We start from the raw sequence: 20,534 nt of genomic DNA on the forward strand, positions 1-20,534 counted from the left end.
ACAGAAATAAAGTAAAATCACATGCTACATAAAATAGGATGAACATAGATGGAAATACTATTTAAAACCAAAGAATCGAGCCAGATTTGGTTTAGAAAGGATCTGAAACCCTAATTCAGGGTAAGTAAAAATCGGTCAAAAAAAACAAATATATGCATAATAAGACGAATATAAGAAAGATAATACTTAAAATCAAAGGTTTGAACCATCTTTGGTTTGAACCAAAGAAAATCGGAAAACCCTGATTTTAGGGTAAGTAAGAATCTCAAAGATACACAGAGATTCATACCATAAAGAACAAGAACAAACGGAGACAGAAAAGATCGAGTAACTGAACCACATTAGGTTCGATTTTTTGGAGATCTGCTTGCCATATTTAGGCAAGCACACTAGGTAATACCACAGACGAACCAGTAGATAAGGAGCACAAGTATGGTAAGTAAACAACGGGTAAATACCATGGCTAAAGAGATTAGGAAGAGAATCTGGTAAAGGCGGCGTTTAGGGTTCTTCAGAGAGAGGTGAGACAAGGAGAGTTCAAGGGTGGCGGGAATGGGAGATCAACGTCCATAATTAAAAGGGGGTTGGGTCGGGTTTATGGAAGGGGTACTGACTGAGTAATTACAAGGGTTGTTTGGATTGGGCTTTGAAGGGTTGGGCTAGACATTGGGTCAGATTTAGGTCCAAAATTAAATAGAAATGGGGCCAAATTTAAATACCCAATTTTAACAAATAAATAATTTATAAAAATAATAAATGAGTACCAAAAATATCCTTTGTATACTAAAATATTTTAAAATAGATATTTAATGTTTTAAAAATATAAGAGAGCATTTTATGCATAAATAATATAATTATACATTAATATGGGCTATTATTGCAAAGATGTGCAATTTAGCTTTAAAAATACAAATGTAATTACAAAAATACACTAAAAATATTTAAACACTATGTTGGCATAAGTAATAAATTTATATGGTTAGATCATCATAAAGAATATTATGAAGGATAATTATTGGATATTTATATAATAAAAGGGTATAATTAAATTGATTTGGAGCCTTTAAAATTATAGAAAAATTGTAAATATACTTATGCATGCTTATAACTGCATATGAACTATTTTGAAAGTGTGTATATATATATATATATATATATATATATATATATATATATATATATATATATATATATATTAAAAATATGTGAGGAAAAAATTGGGTATCAACAATCAGTTCTTGCCATTAGCGGAGTTCGCCTACAACAACAGCTATCAGTCGGGCATCCAGATGGCTCCCTATGAGGCATTATATGGTAGGCGGTGTCGATCGCCAATTGGGTGGTTTGAGCCGGGGGAGGCTCGGTTATTGGGTACAGATCTAATACAGGATGCCTTGGATAAGGTTAAGATCATTCAGGATAGGCCGTACAGCTCAGTCCAGGCAAAAAACTTATGTCGACCGCAAGGTTCGGGATGTGGAATTCATGGTCGGAGAGTGAGTGTTGCTTCGGGTGTCGCCCATGAAGGGCGTGATTAGATTTGTGAAGAAGGGCAAGCTAAGCCCTAGGTTCATCGGTTCTTTTGAGATTCTTGATCGAGTGGGAAAGGTGGCTTACAGACTTGCGTTGCCGCCGAGTTTATCAGCTGTGCATCCAGTATTTCATGTGTCCATGCTTCGAAAGTATCATGGTGATCCATCCCACGTGTTAAACTTTAGCATTGTCCAGTTGGACAAGGACTTGACCTATGAGGAGGAGCCGGTAGCCATTCTAGACCGGCAGATTCGTTAGTTGAGATCGAAGAGTTTTCCTTCAGTTCGTGTGCAGTAGAGAGGTCATCCTGTTGAGGCAGCGACCTGGAAGTCCGAGTCCGATATGTGGAGCCAGTATCCCCATCTTTTCCCCGACTCAGATACTTTTCTATGTCCGTTCGAGGACGAACGGTTGTTTTAGAGGTGGAGAATGTGATGACCCAAAAGGTCATCTCTTGTTTTAGAAGTCAAATCTATTTCTCAGGACCTTAAAAACCTCCTTTTATCTCTCCTCAATTTTCATGCGCAGCCCGAGCGTATATCCGGAAAACCCTTATGTGAAAATTTGAGAAAAATGCTAAGTTTTGCCTTTAAAATGGAATTAAGTTGATTTCGATCAATATTTTGGGTAAATGGACCCGTACCTGTGTTTTGATGGTCTCGTAGGGTTCGTAGTAAAATATAGAACTTGAGCTTATGCCCGGAATTGAATTCCGAGGTCCCTAGCCCGAGAAAAGAATTTTAAAGAAAATTATTTGCTAGAAAATATAAAGATTTTTGGAAATGAAATGGTGTGTGTTCTTGATGGTATCGGTCCCGTATTTTAGTTTCGGAGCCCGGTATAGGTTTAAAATAATATTTAAGTCAAACGTGTGAAATTTGGTAAGAATCGGAGTTGATTTGATAAAAATCGGACCCTAGGTTGAGGAAATGGAAAATTTGAATTATCTTATAAATTCTTGAATTTGAGGTTAAATTCAAAGTTGTTGTTGTTATTTTGGTAATTTGATCGCACGAGCAAGTCTGCATGATATTTTTATACTTGCGTGCATGTTTGGTTCGGAGCCCCGAGGGCTTGGGTGAGTTTTAGATCTGCGGAGTGAGTTTAGACTTAGAGAAAATTTCTGTTGCAGCTGGTATGTGTTGCAGGCTCTGATCTCGCAATTGCAAGGTCAGGCTTCGCAATTGCGAGCCCATTAGGCTTGGCAATTGCGAGGGCTTAATCGCATTTGCGAAGAAAGCCCAGGCGAACACCTTCCTTCGCAATTGCGAAGCCATCAGGGAGGGGCAGTCATCGCAATTGCGACAAAATGCTCGCAATTGCGAAAAGATCAGACATGCAGCAGGTTCGCAATTGTGAACCCTATCTCGCATTTGCGAGCTTTGTAATTGTGAAGCTCAGGTTGCAATTGCGACATCTGCACCTGAATAAAACATCATTTGGATGGGATTTCAGCTTTATTCTTCAAAATTTCGAATCCTAAGCATCCCTAGGCTATTTTTCAAAGACTCAAACTTCTCCAAATCATAATTAAGTTATTTTTAACTCATCTTCTTCAATCAAAATCATCTTTTTACATATTTCACTTCAAAATCTAGGGTTTTTCATTAAAAATTGGGTGTTTTGGGGTAAAAGTTAGGATTTTCAAATTTTGGGGATTTGGACCTCAATTTAAGGTCGGATTTCAACACCAATTGCATATTTGAGTTCGTGGGTGAATGGGTAGTCGGTTTTTAGTTCAAACTTCGAGTTTTAATCAATCGGGCCCGAGGTCAATTTTTGACTTTTTGGGAAAAACATTAGGAAATCTATTTTCATGCATTAGAATTGGTTTATTTAGCATTTATTGATGTTATTAAGTAAATTATGACTAGATACAAGCGGATTGGAAGTGGAGCCGAGAGGTGAAGCGGTAATTGAGGCTTAATTTTATCTGTAGAATTGAGGTAAGTGTTTGGTCTAACCTTAGCTTGAGGGAATAGGAGTTATGGTCTTATTTGCTACGTGTTAGTGTTGAGTACGACGTATAGGTGTGGTGACGAGTATCTATACGTTGGTGTCAAGCATGCTCGTGAGTCTTATATCATGGTTGTCGTGACTTTTGTTATGTACTATCCATACTTAAGTTGATGATTATCACTGTTGAACAACATTTATGATAATTTCTTGGTAATTGACCATTGTTGAGTATTGGCTCAAGTTGAGATTTAATTGGTGAAATAACTGTTGAAACGAGATTGGTTATAGCTAATTCCCTTGTTGGGATGTTATTGTTTATATTGTTAATTCCCTTGATGGGATGTATTGTTTCTATTATTTGGATAAGAAAGAGTGTAAAGTGTCGCGCCCCTTTTTCCTCGCGATATCGGGCTTATGACATTTGGAGGGACAACTCATTCCTTTTGGAAATCGGGTTTGATTTGAAGAGTCGCCACCTAATGATTAGGGTGCATTAGGACATCGAGAGGGTTTGATTTGAGTAATCAGAGATGAGGTAAGGGCTTGAAATTATTCCAAATGGAAGGTGTTAGGCACCCCTCAGAATCCACTAATGTGGTTCCCGGCTAGACAATTGTTGTGAGTTTAGGGTACAATTAACATATAGACAAATAAAGCACAAATAGGAGGGGATTTCACATATAAAGGTTTGAAAATAGACAAAGTTTAAAAGAGCAATTTGAGGAAGAGGATTCATGAATGAAAATGTTAAAGAAATAAGAATAAAGGAAAGGGGGTCCTAGGTTTGCTAAAAATATGGATCACCCCACACAACGTCCGGTAATCACTCCTCAATGAGGGGCTACACGTGATGTTATCACGTGATCATCATATCCATATCTACCCTTCCCACCCCGTTAATGTATTTAAAGCGTGGGTTGGTCTCGTTTACTTATTGCATGCTATTACCCGTCCCAATCATATCAGCCCCAGAGGCATTTAGGACTACTAATCCTAAAAGGGAGGGATATTGGGCTTATTTGTAGTTTCAAAGGTAAAAACTCTAGGCGACATACAAAACACATATTACAAGTTGGGGAAAGCACATAACAAGCAGAGGCTCAGATATACCTCCTTGAACAAAGAAGCACGTAATCAGCGTGACTTACACATACTATTTAGGTCTGATTATTATAAATGAAGAAGGACGGTTACTGAGGCGATTTTAGTTTATTACATAACTCAGATAAGAATTCCGAATCAGGCCTGTCTACTGGCTATAATTATTAACAAGAGCGGATTCAGTTTATGATTATTACCCTAAGGCTAGCCTAAGTGTTGGACAAGGATCCTATAGGCATAATATCTACTAGATTCAGAAAAGCAATAAAATAGTAGGGTCTGAAACATACTAGTTAAACTCGCTAAATCAGAGTAATCAGGTTGTTAAAAGAGAGGCAAGTCTTAATGAATTGGTTACAAGTTCTGCAACTGACAGTACCCATTATTATCAATTTTGGCTCTATACGTGAAGCGGCTCAGATTCGATTAGGAGTTCTTATAGGCATGCCTTCTACGCGTTGTTGTTTTTGAACCTTGCAGACATGGTGTAAAAAATGCAGAAAACCTTATTGACATAGTATCTAAATGCATAAGACTGGTTTTAATCCTACAAGCATGGTATCTGGTTTGCAGAATTTTGCTTAAGGCCTATGCGCATGGTATCTAGATGTAATTGAATATGCAGAATTGAGTAATCCTATAGGCATGACTTCTACAGGTATTTGAATATGCAGAATTCAAAATACCTATAGATATGATTTCTATATGAGAATTGGATATACAGAATTCAGAATGACCTATAGTCATGATGTTTATATGCGTTTGAGTATGCAGAATTCGAAATACCTATAGACATGGTATCTATGTGAGATTTGGATATGCAGAATTCAAAATGACCTATAGGCATGATTTCTCTATGCATTTGAATGTGCAGAATTCAAAATACCTATAGACATGATTTCTATATGAGATTGGGATATGCAGAATTCAAAATAACCTAAAGGCATGATTTCTATATGCATTTGAGTATGCAGATACCTACGGTCATGGTATCTACACTTTGCAAACATAGTTACCCACCCTTTTCCTATAACCATCCCCAAGTGTTTATTACAAATTATTATAGCCCGGAATAGATAAAATTACACCAGAAACTATAAGAAAAAATACAACCAGAGGAAGCCTGATTCTTGACTGCCTCTCTGAGTTATGAGATAGACCAACTCAAAGAGACCATGATCCAAAGCCTTTCTCCCATTTGAGTGTGTCAAAATTCCTTAAGAGCCTCAATGGGACTCCGGGCAATGCTCACACCCAAATTGCATTATCAGAATGGGGGTCAGTGCAGTGTGGAAGGGCCAGCCCTCAAGTGTCCAAGTTTAGAGGGAGCTCAATGGGTCCCAAGGCAAGGCTCACAAGAGGGGGGCAGAACTCAAAGGTTAAGAGAGAGTGCAAGTGCAGAAACAGAACTTGAAGAACTAGGGGAGTAAAGGAAAAGGAAAAGGGGTGCTACAGAAATAATAACTTCACACAAAAGGGATTCGGGGGTTGGGAACTGATTGCAAAGGGCCCTTGTGCCTGGGCATTAATTGATTCTGGGCATACGCAGCAATAGGGAATGTTGTTATGCCGACAGAATATACAACTTACAATGGTAGCATGAGGTAACGAACCCAGGGGATCAAGTTTGAGTCATAGACAACAATGTTTTAATGATGTCATACCTCAAACAACCATCATTGTCAACCACACTTAGAATACACAATAGAGGCAGAACAGGCAGAAGGAGGATGCTAAATAAGTATTGAACTAAAGACAAGTAGTAGGCAGACAGGAGGAAAAAATGTTAAAAAAATACATTGTTGTGGTGCTGAATCTTAATTAGGACATACTAGTTCAAAGAAAGCAAATAGAGAGAGAAACAGGCAGCAGGATTTGCAAAAAGGCCACAAGTAAAAAGAGAGAATATTTTTAAGTGGGAGTATGAGTTCAGAAAATTACAAGTGTTTTTTTGTGTTAATGAAATAGTCATGTATTTATAGTGTGAAAAACATGCAGAAATAAGGTAAGAAAAATAATTATGGAACTGGGTATTAATTAAAACAATCACTATAAGATTTCCTTTAATTAAGGAATGCAGACTTAAAAGGTAATGAGCAAAAGTTATTTAAGGAAAGAAATCAAATAAGCATCTTGTGCAAAGTAGGCAATTAGGGATAAATACATAGGAGTTTAATTAAGGGCAGAGTTTTGAAATACACGGTTAAAACAAATAAGGTAAGAATCAATTAGTACACAGTAAATCAAGGAATTAGAGATCTGTAACTACTAGTCCATAAATAAACCAAGTCAGAAAGGCTAAGGAAAGCTTTCGACTCAAATAAAGTAACAGGGCAATCAGCAAACAAGGAAAGAAATCAATTAGACTTATACAAAAGGAAGTCTGAAATCATTCAAAAAATTGAAAGCCATTTAGAGGGGAGTTCAGCACATATAAAGAGTACACAAGTATTAGGCATTCGAGGCTGAATTTAGGACGAAAATAAAGTGTCATGCAATTGCACAATCAGTAAGTAGTAGACTATAGAAACATGGTAATCACAGGGTAACTCAGCAATGGAGAAGAGAGAGTATCAAATAGCATACAAAGGGTCCAGTAGAAGGACCTTAAAAAAGTTTGGCAGGGAATCAGAGTCATATAAAGAAACCAAGGTTTAAACAAAGATTTCAAGACTTAGTTGAGCAACAGATGAAACAATCTTCAGAAACTCGAAATAGGTCCAAAGAAAGTTAGGGTTTTTGAAATCAAACAAGTTCAGAGATGAAGAACAAGCAAATCACATAGCCAATGGTCTCAAAACTCGGATAAACCCCCAAATTCTAGGGGTTTTACCATTAATCAAGTGTAGAGACGAAAACAAGTAAATCAGGCAGAAATACTAATAAAATAAGTTCAGAAATCTCAGAAAGGAACTGACCCCTTTAACATGCATCTTCCAGTAAAAGAAACTCATGAGAAACATAGTAAAAGAACAATATGCGAAACACAGTAGAAGAACTCATAAGAACATGGTAGAAGAAACACATAGGAAACACAGTAGAAGAACTCGTAAGAACACAATAGGAGAGAAACACAGTAGAAGAAACTAATAGTAGAAGAAACACACAAGAAACTTAACGAAATTAGAGAAGCATCTCAACAAAACACTAAATCGGAAAGATAAAGGTTTGAAAGCATAGTTTTTGAAAGAAATCTCGCGAAACCATTTAAAAGCTCAAGGAAAACATGGATCTAGAATGGATCTAAAGAAATAAGAAGAACCTCAAAAGATAGGGTTTCAGAGGAACCCAAATGGTGAGAAAGGCTTGGAAAGTCATTGATCTGAGCAGGAGAAATTGAGATCAGGTTCGAACAGCCATGGCTTGCCGGAGCAAGGCCGGAGACGGCCATAGAACTCGAATCAAACGAAGCCTGGACCATGCTTCTTCACAGTCAGGCCTTGAATCTTCAATAACCCGGTGTGTAGGAGTTATAGGAGGTCTATATAAGACTTCAGTTGCCTTGGAAGCCATGGATTTTGATGGTTTTAGGGTGGAAATAAAGGGAGGCGGCTAGGGTTTCTGAGAGAGAATTTGGGAGAAGGGGAATCCAAGGGCAGCTACTGGTGAGAAATGAATAGGGTTTGGGGGGTATTGGGGAACTAAAAAGGAAAGGAAGAGTGTGAGTCATTGATCTGTTAGATCAACGGCTGGGATTAAAAGGGGGTCGGGTGGGTTATTTTAAAGGGTCGTGGGTCGGGTAATTTTAGGAATTGGGCCGGGTAATGAGATCTGAAATTGGGTTTAATTGGGGTGCCAAATCCGGACATAGTTGAAATGAAATGGGCTAACATTTAAATAGCCACTTTTCCCTTGTTTAATTTATAAAAAATAGTAAAATAATTTCTAGGAGTAAATTAAAGGTACTAAAATGATTAATAATATATAATTATGAAAATAAAATACTGAAGTCAATTTTATAATTATAAACACAATTAAATTTTAAAATAGGCTAATATTGCAATTATATGCATATTAGCTTAAATATACTAAATAAATTTGTAAAAATATGCAAAACTTATGTTAGCTATATTTTAGTATAAATAAAAGGATCTAATAAGTGAATTGCCAAAATGACAATTTTGGGAATAATTATTGGGCATTTCTTGATAAAATAGGGCAATAAATTGATTTAAAAATCTTAAAAAATTAATGAAAAAATAAGAAAACTCTTGGGAATACTTATATATTCACACATATACTATTTAAAAGGTATTTTGCATATGAAATATATACAGGGAAAAATTGGGTATCAACAGCTGCCCCTCTTTACCCGGGAAGGATGAAAGAGTTGTCGGGTAAAAATATGATAGCCAATTTTGATCGAATGAAATGGTTTGAAGAGGTTTGGTTGTGCTCTAGTTCCTGAGCTACCTACATATCCCTGGTCTTACAAGAATCAGGTCATATGTAGTTCAGGATCCGTCGACGGAGTGTGCCGATGGAGACCTTTCAAGAAAGGACGCAATATTCAGGTTGGGATGAATGGTTAAGGACTAATAGGGCTGCGGGAACTGGAGAGGGATCGCTCCTGCTGAGATGGTCGTTGTTTGTCGGTTTACCTGCAAATAAGCAATGCAAGCGTATATTGTGCGGAAATTTAAACATGATGCAAGTTCCCGTCGGACCATGAATGTTGTCTCTGGGCGGTTAGGATGACGTCCTCAGACCATGACATTCTGGGCCATCAAGCGTATGATAGAGGATTCGTAGGCCATGAAATGATGCTCTCGGGCTATGAGAATGATGCCTCCGAACTATGATGCCTTTGAATAATGATATGCAAAAGATTAAAAGAGGTCCTCAGGCCATGGTATGGTGTTCTCGGGCTATGAAAGTGGTGCCTCTGAACGATGATGCCTTCGGATGATTGGCGATCTTTCATCCCATGAGATGCAGTATTTGGCAATCTTTCAGCCTATGCAATGCAAAAGATGGTGCTCTTTCAGCAATGCAAATGTAGAGTTGGTGATCTTTCAGCCGATGCAAAAATAAAGTGGCGATCTTTCAGCCATGCAAAAGTAGTATGTGGCGATCTTTCAGCCATGCAAATGTAAATAAGGTGGCGATCTTTCAGCCATACAAATGTAAAGGTGGCGATCTTTCAGCCAAGAAAATGTAAAGGTGGCAATCTTTCAGCCATGCAAATAAGGTGGCGATCTCTCAGCCGATGCAAATGTAAAGGTGGCGATCTTCCAGCCATGCAAATAATAAAGTGGCAATCTTTCAGCCATACAAATGCAGTATGTGGTGATATTTCAGCCATGCAAATGTAAATAAGGTGGCGATCTTTCAGCCATGCAAATGTAAAGGTGGCGATCTTTCAGCCATGCAAATAATAAAGTGGCGGTCTTTCAGCCATGAAAATGCAGTATGTGGCGATCTTTCAGCCATGCAAATAATATGGCAATCTTTCAGCCATGCAAATGTAAAGGTGGCGATCTTTCAGCCATGCAGATGGAGGTAGAGCTTAACCTCGGAAGGCAGAATGGTAGCCTTATGCAATGCAGAAATGCAGATGGAGATAGAGCTTAACCTCGGAAGGCAGAATGATAGCCTTATGCAATGCAGAAATACAGATGGAGGTAGAGCTTAACCTTGGAAGGCAGAATGGTAGCCTTATGCAAGAAGTAAAAAGGGAAAATGACAATAGAATTTTCTTAGCTGATAGCGGATTGCGATATTGCGATTACTGGGGATACTATGTCTGTTGGGGACACTGCATGCGGATAGCAGTTGTGAGTAAGTGCAATGGTTCTGAGAGTTGTATTTCTGCGCAATGTGAGTCTCATGAGTGTATAGTATACTTGATGATTTTGCAACTCAAGTGCCTGCATCCAAAGAAAAAATCATGAAATTTGTAAAAGGGGGAGGTTAGTTCATATCCCCGCTGGCTCTACTTGACATGCTCGGCTTTGATCTAGTGATACTGCATGTATCATTAGGGTAGCATTGCCAAACAAGGCAATTTTGGTAATAAACATGCATGATTTAGTAAAGGCATACATAAAACATAATTAAGAATAGTTTTCTTTTGATAAACCAATGACTGCGACGTGGTTCAAGACATTGCAACCCTTCTTGTTACGGAATTTTGAGAGTCCTCTTCAAAATTCTGCCCCAGTTTAATGGATTGATGCTTTCGACTGCTGCTAGCGATGATTGGCTAGAATTAACTTTGGAATTTTGAGGGTCCTCCTCAAAATTCTGCCCCAGTTTCCAATTACGGGGGAAATAAAAGTTTTATTGAATTGTGACCGAACCCATAGGGCTGCCTACGTATCCCCTCTTAAACGGGAATCAGGTCCGGCGTAGTTCAATTTACCTCATATAGGAAAGCATAAATGTTACACATAGTAATGCTTGGCTGCATCTGAATTGATCGGCTTTGGCCAGACTTCTCCATCCATTTCTACAAGTATGAGGGCTCCTCCTGTTAGAACCCGGTGAACCATGTACGAACCTTGCCAGTTGGGAGAGAATTACCCTTTGGCTTCATCTTGATGTGGAAAAATCTTCTTTAACACTAGCTGCCCCGGTGTGAACTGTCTTGGCTTGACTCTTTTGTTGAAGGCTCTGGACATTCTGTTCTGATAAAGTTGACCATGGCAAACTGCATTCATTCTTTTTCCATTGATAAGAGCCAGTTGCTCGTAACAACTCTTTACCCACTCTGCATTGTCGAGCTTAGCTTCATGTATGATCCTTATGGGAATTTCTACCTCAGCGAGAATGACGGCCTATGTACCATAAACTAGCATATAGGGGGTTGCCCTGATTGATGTGCGAACTGTGGTGCGATATTCCAATAAAGCAAACGATAACTTTCCGTGCCACTATTTATGCTTCTTTATCATTTTCCTCAATATCTTCTTGATATTCTTATTGGCGGCTTCTACTGCTCCGTTATCTTAGGTCTGTAGGCTATGCAATTCTTGTGTCTGATCTTGAAGGTTTCACACATGGCTTTCATCAAGTCACTATTGAGGTTGGAGCCGTTGTCGGTAATGATTGACTCTGAAATCCCGAATCGACAAACAATGCGGTTGCGGACAAAGTCTGCCACGACCTTCTTGGTTACTGCTCTATAAGATGCTGCTTCAACCCATTTGGTAAAATAGTCAATTGCTACCAAGATAAACATGTGCCCGTTTGATGCGGCAGGTTCGACTGCTCCAATAACATCCATTCCCCAGGCGGCGAACAGCCATGGTGAGCTTGTTGCATTAAGCTCGTTTGGAGGTACTTTTATCATGTTTGCGTGTATCTGACAGCGGTGGCATTTCCGAACATACTGGATGCAGTCCATTTCCATAGTCATCCAAAAGTAACCGGCGCGAAGTATCTTTTTTGCTAAGACGAAACCGTTCATATGTGGACCATAGGTCCCTGCATGAATCTGCTCTAATTGCGTGGATGCTTCTTTCGCATTGATACACCTTAGTAATCCCAAATCAGGAGTCCTCCTATATAGGATTCCTCCGCTGTGAAAGAAATTATAGGATAACCTCCGAAGTGTGCGCTTCTGGGTAGAATTTGCAAGTTCCGGGTATTCTCCTTTCGCCAAGTATTCCTTGATATCATGAAACCAAGGCTTTCCGTCTACTTCTTCTTCAACCTGAGCACAATAGGTTGGCCTATCATGGACCTTGACCTAAATATGATCAATGAAGTTTTTATCTAGATGTTGTATCATTGATGATAGGGTCGCCAATGCATCGGCTAACTCATTTTGGACTCTGGGAACATGTTGGAATTCCGTCTTTGTGAACCTCTTTCTCAATTCCTGTACATAGTGCAGATACGGGAGTATCTTGGAGTTCTTGGTTGCCCATTCTTCCCGGACCTGATGTATAAGTCGGTCTGAATCTTCGATCACTAGCAACTCTTAAATGTTCATGTCAATGGCCATTTTGAGCCCTAGGATGTAGGCTTCATACTCGGCCATGTTGTTGGTGAAGGGAAACCTGAGCTTGACGGACACCAGATAATGCTGACCGGTTTCTGATACTAGGACTGCTACTATGCCAACTCCTTTGAAATTTGTTGCTCCATCAAAAAACATTCTCCAACCGTCATAGGATTCTGCAATGTCTTCTCCTATGAACGATACCTCTTCATTAGGAAAATATGTTTTTAGGGCTTCGTATTCTCCGTCCACGGGGTTTTCATCAAGGTGATCTGCTAGTGCCTGTCCCTTAATTGCCTTTTGAGTGACGTAAACAATGTCGAACTCACTTAACAGGATCTGCCACTTGGCTAGCTTTCCAGTGGGCATGGGCTTCTGAAAGATGTACTTCAAGGGATCCATCCTCGATATGAGGTATGTAGTATAGGCACAGAAGTAGTGCCTTAGCTTTTGAGCTACCCAAGTCAAAGCACAGCAGGTGCGCTCTAACAGAGAATATCGGGCCTCGTACGGGGTGAACTTCTTACTGAGTTAATAAATGGCTTGTTCCTTCCTCTCTGTTTCATCATGCTGTCCCAGAACACAACGAAATGCTCCATCCAATACTGCAAGGTAGAGTAATAAGGGTCTACCTGGCTCAGGTGGAACTAAGACTGGCGGTGTTGACAGGTATTCCTTGATTTTGTCGAAAGCTCTTTGACAAGCATCAGTCCATTTGGTAGTGGCGTCCTTCTTTAGCATCTTAAATATCGGCTCACAGATAACTGTAGATTGTGCTATGAACCGACTGATGTAGTTAAGTCTCCCCAAGAAACTCATCACGTCCTTCTTGTTCTTTGGCGGCAACAATTCTTGAATAGCTTTGACCTTTGATGGATCCAGTTCTATTCCTCGGCAACTCACAATAAACCCAAGTAGTTTTCCGGTAGGAACCCTAAATGCACACTTCGCGGGATTCAGTTTTAGGTTATACCTCCGTAATCTGTTGAAGAACTTCCTTATATCTTCCATGTGGTCAGTGGCTTTCTTGGACTTGATAATAACATCATCTACGTACACCTCTATCTCCTTGTGTATCATATCGTGGAAGATGGTAGTCATGGCCCTCATGTAGGTGGCCCCAGCATTCTTTAATCCAAACGGCATCATCTTGTAATAGTACATCCCCCATGGTGTAATGAAAGTTGTTTTCTTAGCATCTTCTTCATCCATCCAGACCTGATGATACCCAGCGAAACAATCTATGAATGACTGTAGCTCATGCTTGGCGCAATTGTCGATCAGGATGTGTATATTCGGCAAAGGGAAGTCGTCTTTCGTACTGGCCCAGTTGAGATCCCGGTAGTCGATACAGGCTCTGACCTTCCCGTCCTTCTTTGGTACCGGCACGATGTTGGCTAACCATGTTGGATATTCTACTACCCTGAGAACTTTAACTTTGATCTGCTTAGTGACTTCTTCTTTGATTTTCAGACTCATATCAGGCTTGAACTTTCTGAGCATTTGCTTTATTAGTGGACATGTTGGATCGGTTGGCAGTTTGTGAGCCACACTAGATGTACTCAGACCAGTCATATCGTCATATGATTAGGTGAATATGTCCTCGAATTTCCTTAGAAATTTTATGTATTTCTTCTTTTCTGTTGGCGATAAGTGGACACTAATTCTTGTTTCTTTGACGTTCTCTACATCTCCCAGGTTAACAATCTCGGCCTCGTCCAGGTTGGACTTAGGTCTGTATTAAAAATTCTCAACTTCTTTAACAACCTCTTCTGGTATTTCATATTCCTCTGAATCTGTGTCCGTTTGTTGCATTGTCTCGTTGCACGTCGCAGTCATTGGTTCATTAAGATAGGTAATAGTAATGCTCGAGGCTCGTCAGGCTCTGGTTGTCCTAATGGTCCAGTTATCGAGGTGTGCCCCTCTGCTTACGTCCTGTATGGAAGGGCCTTCCTCCCCCTCCTCCTCGAGAACAACGTAACAGTCCATGTCATTGTCTTCTAGGAACAAATTCCTCACAGCTGCCAGTGCTTCCTCTTCTTCTGATCCGTAGATAACATCGGCCGATTGGAAAGTCTGCTCCAAATGCGGTATCGGCTGCTCCAGCAGATAATAAGGACCGCGCCATGGTGGCGACCAGTGGTTGAATTCCTCCCAGGTGTACTCATATCCCATACCGAAGGTGGTGCCATGTTTCTTGAGTTTTATAGGCTTAGCGATTCCTTGGAGGTTTTTACCAAGCCCTTTGTCAGGTTCGTACCCAAACCAATTCAGTATACTCTCGATCTTATTATCCCACCATTTGTCTTTGTCAACAGCATTCACCCTTTCGATGTGATGGTAAGTTTCTCCTCCTAGCTTCATTCTTCCTTCGATTGACGGAATGGTCTGGCGACTGTATATAGGATTACTTCCGTCACCGTGAATGACTACCTCTTGATGGTTCCATTCGAACTTCACTGCCTGATGCAGTGTCGATGCCATAGCCCCAGCATCATGAATCCATGGTCGTCCCAGTAGTAGATCGTAAGAAGCCAATACGTCTATTACTTGTAAGTCAACATCGAACCAAGTTGGCCCCATTTGCAAACACAGACTAATCTCCCCAATGGTAGATCTTTGGGAGCCGTCGAAGGCTTTCACGTTGATAGCACTGTCCTTTATCTCGTGCAATCATTTGCCCAATTTCTTGAGTGTTACCAGTGGACAAATGTTGAGGCTGGAACCCTCATCAATCAGGATCCTGGTGATAAAGTAGTCTTCGCATTGCACAGTGATGTGCAGCGCTTTGTTGTGACCTAACCCTTCCGGCGGTAGGTCATCTTCATGAAAGGTAATTTTGTGACTTTCCAATACCTGTCCGACCATGTTGTCCATTTCCCCACCAGTAATGTTGCTTGGCATGTATGCCTCGCTCAGCACCTTCAATAGAGCATTTTTGTGTGCCTCAGAATTTTGTAGCAAAGCAAGTATGGAGATCTACGCCGGTGTTTTGTTCAACTAGTCATTGACCAAGTATTCTTTAGCCTGTATCTTTCTCCAAAGGTCGTCTGGACCTGTCTCAATAATGGGTGACCAATTGGAGGCCTGCTTGCTTGACTCGGCTAGATGTTCTGGGGTATAAACCCTACCCGTTCTCGTCATACCTTGTGCGGCAACAGTTTCCTCGAACCTAACCTTGCCTTTCTTCCTTGCCTTGGCCGTATAGTCCAATGGTATAGCTTTTGTGTGGAATGGTGTCACGACCGGCATTGCCACTGGGATTGGCGTGGCTATCTTCACCCCGAACGGAGCATGTCCCTTGGGTGGTAAAATTGCAACTTAGAATGGTGTAGGTGCATTTGTTGGAGACACGAATTCGACCTCAATTGGCGCTGGTGTCTTTGCAGATGATGTTGTTACAAACTCAAGTGACACGGACATATTTACCTCAGCGCCCCCAGATGGTTGAATCTAGACTATGATTGGATTAAGAGTAACTATTGGCTTCTTTGGGTCATCACCTTCTGTAATCAACCCGATTGATCCCTTGGGATCCCAATCATCCTCTATTTCAATCATGTGAACATCTCCACCCGTATGGTCTGGCATAGGGTTATTGCGGACATTCGGAGCGGGCTATTTTGCCACAATAATCTTGTTGTCAATCAAAGCATGGATCTTATCTTTCAGAGAATGACATTCGTCGATGGTGTGTCCTTTCATGCCAGAATGGTATGCACAGGATTTGTTTGGATTGACCCATTTAGAAGGGTTCTCAGGGGTTATAGTAGGGATAGGGGTGACATAACCAGTGGCTTTAAGTCTTTTGTACAACTGGTCAATAGGTTCAGCGATGGTTGTATACTGTTTAGGAGGTCAGCGGTCAAAATTTGGTCGAGGTCTTGGGAAGTTTTGGCGTGTAGGAGGTGATTGATAGTGGGATGGTTGAGAATTGTAGGCTTGGTAAACATGTGCAGGTTGGGAGTATCTGGGTGAAGTAAGCTGATATGTGGGAGATAGAGGTGATTGATAACTGGGTGATGGGGTTTGGTAAGAGGGTGAGGGTGCTTGGTAGTTTGGAGTGGGTTGATATGTGAGTGGAGACATTGGATAGGTTTGGTATTGATAGGAGATTTGATTCTCTGTGTAACCATTACGGCCCCTACGTCCCTTTTCTTGGATGCACCACCAAACTGTAAGGCCTTATTGGTAGCTTGCAAAGCCTCGAAGTTTGTAACCATACCGCTTTTGATGCCTTCTTTGATCCTTTCTCCCAGCTTGATGTTGTCAGAAAATTTATGGTTCTCAATCAACATCAGCCTTTCATAATAGTGCGGGTCCTGATCCTGGAAAAAAAACTTGTTCATTTGTTCAACCTCTAAAGTAGGTCTGACCTTAGCTTCTTCTGATCTCCAGCGAGTAGCATACTCGCAAAACGTTTCTGTAGGTTTCTTCTTTAGATTCTAAATGTAGAACACATCGGCGCATTCTCCGTGTTGAACTTGAACCTGTCCATAAAATCGGATGCCATGCCTACCCAACTTGACCACTTCTTCGGATCTTGGCTAATGTACCAAGATAGAGCATCTCCTTTCAGACTCCTCATGAATAGCTTCATGCGGATCCTCTCGTCTTTCCCTATTCCAACCAGCTTGTCACAGTATGTTCTCAAATGTAATCTCGAATCCCTTGTACCATCAAACATCTCAAACTTAGGAGGTTTGTACCCCTCGGGCAGTTCGACGTCGGGCTATATGCAAAGATCTTCATAGTTAAGCCCCTCAATTACTTTGCTTCCTTCGATGCCTTGAATCCGGCTAGTCAATTTCTTGAGTTCTTCAGCCAGATTCCTGATAAACAAGTCCTATCATCAGACTCAGGTGCGCTTGAAATGGGTAAGGTGGAGTGTGGCATAGTCTCCACGTGGATGGGGGTGTTATGATAGGTGTGAAAGTGGTCATTTGTGGAGTAGTGGAGTTCCAGGATAAGTAGTGGAGTTTTGTTGGAAGTATGGCAGGTCTTGCAGTGGTGGGGTAGAGTGGGATGGTTTTGTGGCTTTGGGATATTTTGTGGAGGTGTGGGGTTCTGAGTGTTTGGGAAATTAACATCTGTAGTGGTGAGGAAAAATGATAGATTTGCCAGATTCCGAACCTGATCAAGTTCCTCTTGGAACTTCAGTAGCTTTTGTTCCAGTTGGGATGCATTTTCTTTGGAAACCTGAGTACCATGGGCATGAGTGACCTCTACCCGTTCAGTTGAGTTCTCCTTTCTGGTGTTGTTCAGATCTTCCATCTTCCCTTTGTTCTTGTTCTGACAGGACTAATAGGATGAGTGGGTGGAGGGCCCCTGGATCTCGTTGAATAAGATGATGTTGCCAGAATACACGAACTAACCTTTGGGGAGGGGAATAATAAAACAAAAGGTAAAAACAAAAAAAAAGGTAACAAGTTAGTGAGGATTATAAGAAAATGTTGCAATATTTAAAAACATAATACAAGAATGTAAATCGTGTCCTACTTGGGAACCTCTTTGTGCCCGAGGTAGGCCTACCGACAAGTTGATTTGGAGAACTTAGAATGCTAAATGTCTCATTTCATTGATAAAAAATAGACGAATCCCAAATCGACACTAAATAACAGGAAATAAAAGTCACTAGTGGACATTGGCCTTATTACATTTTGTAAAGCGAAAAAGGAAAAACTCCTATCTACTTGGTCCCAGAAGGACCTTCCCCAGACTCGGCATCTTTGGCTCCGTCGAACAGCTTTCCCAACTCGCGAAGTCCCAACAGTAGGTAGGCTCTGTCTAGATGTCCGCCCTCGTTTCCCTTAGCATTTTGGAAATCCTCGATTCTTTTGAGAAATTTCCTTTCCAGTTCTACTATGCCCCGCTCCAAGTAACTCAGTCGCTTGTTGACACTGATAGCCATGTCTTTCCACTCTTCAATCAGCTTTTGGTTGGCTTCCTGTATCTCACGGTGCTCGCTTTCGCATTCCTGAATCCTCTTGCGGAATTTATTGTATTTGGCTTGTGCCTCGGCCCTCTTGTCTATGATCTTGTCTCCCCTAGCAAGTCCTGGCTGACCCAGACCGTCGTGATTAGATTCTAACCAGCATGAAAAGTAGGGAGCGTAACCAGCGTGGTATCTATCTGGTTTGATAGTATCTCTTCCCATGATGATCTTGCAATGACACGTATGCTGAGCTTGGCACTTATAAGGACAGTCATCAACTTGGAAGTCAGCCCGGAAGTGACTCATCTTGTCGACCCTTGGTATAACCTGCTTCCTACCAGCCTGTCTCATAACTCGAAGAGGGATATAAGGGTAGGTTCCTCTCAGACCGATTAATATTAGAAACGGCGCATCCCTGGATCGGGCGATAAACTCCTTGGTAGGGAACCATTCGAACATCCATTGTATTTGATCCTCAGTTAGGTTTTCAAACAGCTCTAACTATCCCTTGGCGTCTTCTGGCTGGGCGAACATGTTGGGAATGTAATTCATCTGCCTTGGATGATGGAAAGCTTTATGATCATATCAGTCCCTTCGCTGAATCTCTTACCGGTATTCACCCCTTTGGAGATGTTTTATGAGCCAGAGCTAGAGTAGCAAATTGCAGCCCTTGTCCGGCTCCTTATTGACACTTCTCCAAGGCTCGGTATATCTCCACAATAATCATGGGCACAATGATGAAAGGTTGCCCACCAATGCCCTCCATCAGAGTTTTAGTTACCATAGTCATCCTGGTATGGATCCTTGCTTACTTCATTGGAAACACGATCAACCCCAGGAAACAAAACATAAATACAAAGACCCTTCGGTGAATATACCCTAATGATGTGATGGCAAATTCATCAGGATAGGTATGGTAGGACTTGTTGTGACCGTACCTCTCATCCAAGTAGTCGAAGGGGACATAAGATTCCTTCAGACATGTCAGTTCTGGATTCTTCCTCAGACCCATCATTTTGAGAAAACCCCTGCCTTTGCGGTTCTCAGGCATTAACAAACCCGGTGTTTCCCACAGTATACCGGCCAATCCTCCTATTTCTTCTAGCAAGGGTGTCATTTCAATGTCCTCGAAGCAGAATACAGCCCTCTCACAGTCCCAGAACAAAGTTACAGCTTATATGATCTTCTTGTTGGGTTGAATCTCCAGAAGAGAAGGTAGATTGCCCAGATATTTCCGGACAAGAGTTTGATCACTAGAGTGAAGATCCTCCCACCAGCTTAGCAATTTTGGGTGGATGTTGGTGACCATGCCGAATTTGGGGACTTCGTGCCTCATTTTCTGCAAAACAAAAGGGTTAGACCCTTACCCCCACCGGACTCGACTATTTAATATCAACAATTGGCATAAAAACATTTAGTTCTCCAAATTAATGCACAGAACGTGGTAGTGTCCGTTTGGGTTTTGGGGAAACCCAGTGAACTTTGGACAAGGCTATCTTAAAGAGTCATTATGCGGACAACATAACTGATGTTGATCATCCACTCATTATAAGTGTTGCTATGGTATTTTGTTTGGCACGAGTGGAATATGATGTTGAGCATGATTATGCAACAATTAAAGCAGGTTGTCACATATTTGCACGTTAGGAAAATAGTAAATACAACAGTTTTTCATAACTTAAAGCGGTAGTAAAGGAAAGTAATAAAGGGAAGAAACAAAAAACAAGTTAGTTTTGCAATCGAAAAGAAAATTGAATGCTTGAAAGAAATAAACAAATAATTGCGCATTAAGAAGCATAAATTCACAATAATAGTCTGAAATGGTAAAAACCTAAAAGAAATCCCCAGCAGAATCGCCACGATGTCGCGCCCCCTTTTTCCTCGCGGAATCGGGCTTATGACATTTGGAGGGACAACTCATTCCTTTTGGGAATTGGGTTTGATTTGAAGAGTCGCCACCTAATGATAAGGGTGCATTAGGACACCAAGAGAGTCTGATTTGAGTAACTAGAGATGAGGTAAGGGCTTGAAATTATTCAAATGGGAAGGTGTTAGGCA

Source organism: Nicotiana sylvestris, chromosome 1, assembly GCF_000393655.2.
Source record: "Nicotiana sylvestris chromosome 1, ASM39365v2, whole genome shotgun sequence".
Classification (NCBI taxonomy): Eukaryota; Viridiplantae; Streptophyta; class Magnoliopsida; order Solanales; family Solanaceae; genus Nicotiana; species Nicotiana sylvestris.